This window comes from Montipora capricornis, chromosome 9, assembly GCF_036669925.1.
Source record: "Montipora capricornis isolate CH-2021 chromosome 9, ASM3666992v2, whole genome shotgun sequence".
Classification (NCBI taxonomy): domain Eukaryota; kingdom Metazoa; phylum Cnidaria; class Anthozoa; order Scleractinia; family Acroporidae; genus Montipora; species Montipora capricornis.
The window spans coordinates 47,401,906-47,406,905 of NC_090891.1; positions in this window are offsets into that span (position 1 = coordinate 47,401,906).

Genomic DNA, 5,000 nt, shown 5'->3' on the forward strand with positions numbered 1-5,000 from the left:
TTCGCGTAGCACTCGCGTTGGTTATGTTGGATAGGTCTTTGGTCGATAACCAATAGAATATGCTTTTCTATATAAGAATTGTTTATTTTAACCAATGGTAAAGCGCCATATATTGAGCTATTTTCCATTGCTCTCACCACGCGTGGGAGCATTCAAAATGGCGTCCGCCAAGTTGAACCACTTATCAAAATCTTCCTTAGGAAGATTTCCTTTTATAGGCACCCCCCGCGTTTAAGGATACCGTTTGCTGGTTGACTCTTGCCCTGGGTGAAAAACCGGACGGCCTTTTAATTTTTTGAAAATTCTGCCATTTTACGTATGTAAGTTGCTATGGTTTTATTTATCATCCCCAGTTTTCTCGAAGGCATTGCGCGACTTGCGCAGTCGTTTTGCAGCTCTGTCAGTTTACAGCATACATCTTTGATATTGGACATCAATGTTCTGGTCATTTGACACCTGTCAAAACAAGGTATCCGCTGACCAGCAACACGTAACCATATCGCGGGCTCAAATTGGACCTTACCGAGGTCAACTTTTTTTTTTAACTTGACCGCTGACCAGTGACCGGTTATTGATTGGATAGCAGGCTCAAACCACGTCAGACATCAACACCTGAGCATAAACGAGGCTTAATTTTTCGCGCTCTTTCTGTGGCTCGACGCGGCTACACGGCGATGCTACGTCATCAAAAGCTCTTGACAGTCGACGCTTTTTGTGTTCAGGAGTGTTCAGGTAGAAAACGGGTTGGAAAATATTTTTTTCCTGCATTTTTCGCTGGTTTCAATCCAGGTTTGACATAATATAGCTGTGGTCAGGACACACTGGTGGCTACGTAGTTATTCAAGTCAAGCATTGAAGGGATATAAACTTAAAGCAGAGTGTTTATTTTTAATTTTGAATCTAATAAGATGCCTGGGCGGCCTATGACAGAAGAACAGAACTTGCCCTCATGGCGAATTGTTTTTCTAAGTCTTGCCAGGGGTCTAAAGTTTGATGATGTCGAACGCGCTCTCAGCTACGCGGGTCCATTTCTCGCGCGCATGTTTTTGTTCGCGTCATGCAGCTCACGACACATGTGACACTGTGACACAAATACATACGTACATCAACTTTATTTATCTCGAAATTCAGTGTAGGCTTAGAAAGTTAGTATTTTATCGCAAACGTGACTATCGAGCCAAAAAACGTAAACTCAAAAAGAGCAAACAATTCCTTACAATCTTTAATATATTTGAATGGATCAATCTTAGCATGCATGCATTTCCACAGATCTTCCTTTACATTTACTTGAATTAAGTGTTTCCAATTAAAAACAAAGAGAGAAGTCGCACGAAAATTTAAAACCCTCAGTTTTTATATACTTAGTAAATACATATTCATCAGTTAACTGAGTGAAAACTCCCGACTTTCAAGTCATATACAGGGACGGCGGAGCTGGGGGGGCTTTAGGCGCCCCAATTTCAAGCAAAAAATAAAAGTAAGAAGTAAAACATCTCTCATTTTACGGTTGATCCACGTTTATGTTTTTGATATCTCGTCGAGAATGCTGAAAGTAGCATTTCCGAGTTCCAAGATTTCAAAATTTTCTAGCGGAGAATTTCCCCAGAACCCCCTACAAGTTAGCGTCTCCGGCACTTGCGTGTTAGCCAGCCCCCCCAATACAAACTGCGCTCCGCCGTCCCTGAATATAGGGGAAAAGCCTAAAATGGCTCCGAGCGAGATCTACAACGCAATAATAAAAACAGAGCTCTTTTGAACTCTGGCATTTTTAATGCGTATAACAATGGATTTATAAGAGAGTTTCCGTAAAATAAGCAATGTAAGGAATATAATAAATGGAGCCTTGTGTGATAAGAAATTGTTTCAAATATTTCACCTGGAGAAGCTATATTATAAAGACCGAATATTGTAAATGGCATCACTAGTATTAACGATACAATTGTTACAGTGAACAGTGTCTTGGTCAGTTTTCTTTCTCTTCTGATTGCACCATGATGCTGACAGAGGATGCATTCCACAATAAAATTTAGTAGCGATGGACGAATAAGAAATAACCATAATAAAAAGGGAGCACAATAACAACGAGAAGTATGATGCTGCTACCACACGTTGAAACAAAGGAATAATATCTGAGAGTCCCAGGAAAAATGAGGAAAAAACGATACCTGTAGACAAGGCAGCTGTAAACCAAACACCCACTTCAAATATCTTCTTTTTGATGAGGCGATGGTTGAATGGACGAAAAGTTGCGTGCATCCGCTCCAAAGAAATAGCAGCAAGGTTTGTTACAGAGGCTAGTGGAAAGAAATACCTCAAACAAACATAAACTATGAAGAACTCAAAGCTCCTGAACAGGTTAATCGTCCACAAGTTACAACGTTTGCCCAATAGCAAACTCTCAAAGATCAAGTTGCATGCAACAAACATGTCTGCAACCGCCAGGCTGATCACCAGGTACATGCTACGCTTTCGAAGGATTCGCTCTTTCAGGTAAATAATGATTGTAAGGGCATTCATGATCACTATAGCAACAGCTTCGATGTTAAGTACTGTCAGCCAGGCAATGCACTCGGATGAAGAAAAGAGCTCGACATTTCGAGTAACTCTTCTGTTTTGGTGATGAGAATCATTGGCCATCTATGTGAAGAAAGAAAACGACGATTAGAACATTAGGATAGTTTGTGATTGGCTAAGAGAAATGCTGTTTTTAGGTAACGCAATACAAAAAAGAGGAAAGAGGTAATTCGGTAAAAAAATCGAAGGTAACAAACCAAGCATTCTGATTGGCCAATAATCACAGATAGCCAATCAAATGTAAGTCCTCTGCACAATTATCATAACTTTTCTTTTAATTTTCTTCCTGTCTATTATCAATAAGTAGCCCAAATTTCTTTTCGTACAATTTAAAAAAATTAAGACCTCTGGAACCGTGCAGTTTAGTTGGTTTTTAAATACCGTACAAGTTTTTTTTTTTTTGTCGCAAATTGCACGAAAGCATCGGGATTATTCGTATACACGCAATCTCGCCTTAACGTAGTGAACGAATGCACTTCGTATTAGTAACATTCCGTGCTAAAATATATTTTATCATGATCGTTTGATAAAGCAGCTGAAAATGAAGTGACACAAAGAGAACCAATAAAAGCGGCCTCTAAAGTGGTGCATTGACATCGAGCACAAAAGCTTGAGTTGATGAGTCTGAATATTGATCCACAAGTGGACGCTATCTTTGAGAAGACATTGTTGAGGAAACAGCCTACGTTTCAATCCTATGCACACATTTCTGGGTTGTTTCCCGAGTTCGTCTGCTAAATGTCTTGTAAAAGCGCACACAAAATCATTGACTTTTGCATACCTTTTTCCTTTTAGGCTCTTTATAATCTACCCAAAATACTTCAATGCTGTTGTACGTCCCGTTAACTGAAAGACAGAAAATAATCTATACCTGTTACACGTTTGTCAAATAGCGGAAATCGAAATGTTTTGACTATGTACAGCATGGTTTCGAAAAACTTGACTCTTTTCATCAAACGATATGTGCCAATAATTTGATACATATACACTACACTTTTTATTTGTCGAGTCCTTTAAATGTTCAAGTCCAAGTTCAAGATCATAAAATTCCGCATATATGTTGCCGGTAAAATCCGTTCTCAGGTTGAATCCGTTTTAACCTAGGTTAAATTGGTGATCCTCATTTTCCCCAGTTTGAATACGCACTCAGATGGATTGAAGAAACTTTTTTGAAGCCTAAATTAAGCCTAGAGAAAAATTAGGGTCAGGTTAGAATTAGTGTTGGTTTTTATACATAGATATCAATTGACTTACTATACAAAAGTAATTTATGAAAAGAACTGTGTTGGGTTGCGCATGTTCGTCGTCGTAATGTAGTGGTGAAGACAGGACTATAGATCTGGAAGGTCCGAGCTCGATCACCGGTAATTGCACAGTACAGTTCTTTGTTCCCTAACTTTGTTGTAATGTTGACACTAAATCGATCAGTGTATGAATGCAGAAGCCGATAAGATGATATGAAACATTAAGATGTGTTGAGATGCGTAAGACAGAGCTTGAGGGAAGGTATTGGTGTTTTCAATCCTAACTAGGTAGAGTGCATATTCAACCTAGGTGAAATGCGGATCACTAATTTAACCTATAAGGTAAAAACGGATTCAACCTGAGAATGGATTTGACCGACAACATTTTTGAAATTATATGAGACTAAAATATTTGCATAAAATCCGAGCAACGACAGTAAGGTTTTAGAATACAAGCCTAAATAAAGCGCACATTAAGGTATACAAAAAACGAATGAGAAAATTTTAACATTTCTTAAAGTTTGAAATTTGAAATGTCAATAAAAAATGCCCTAGAGTACGAAAATAAAGAACAAAAGGAGACTAAGAGAAGAAAAGCGAAGGAGATGACAACCATTGGGGAAACTGGACAAACTGTTACAGCTTTGCACGAATATAGTCATCCTGTTTTTATTAGTTTTATTCTCATTTCAAGTTAGTTTAAATTTTATTTACCGTTAGTTAAAAAACAAGAAGGTAAATGAAGTGATATGTCTGGTGTCCGTCAAGGGAGTATATTAGGGCCACTTCTTTTCCTGCTGTATATAAATGACTTCTCCCTAAATGTAAGCTGTAGTACAGAGCTTTTTGCTGATGACAGTGTACTTTATCGTAACATCGCATCTGTAGATGATTGTGTTGAGTTTCAGGGTGACCTGTCACGCTGAATCCCGAAAAGTGTAAAGCCCTACATGTTACCAAGTCTAAATGTCCTTTAGTTCATCAGTATGTGATAAATGAGAATAATCTGTCGGCTGTAGATAAACATAAGCACCTGGGTATTTGGATTGAATCTTCTTTAAGGTGGGACGCTCATATCAATGACATTGTTGGTAAGGCAAATCGAGTGTTGGGTCTAATAAGGAGAACATTTGGGCCCAAAGATCTTGTGGCAATTAAAACAGCTTTTAATGCTTTAGTTCG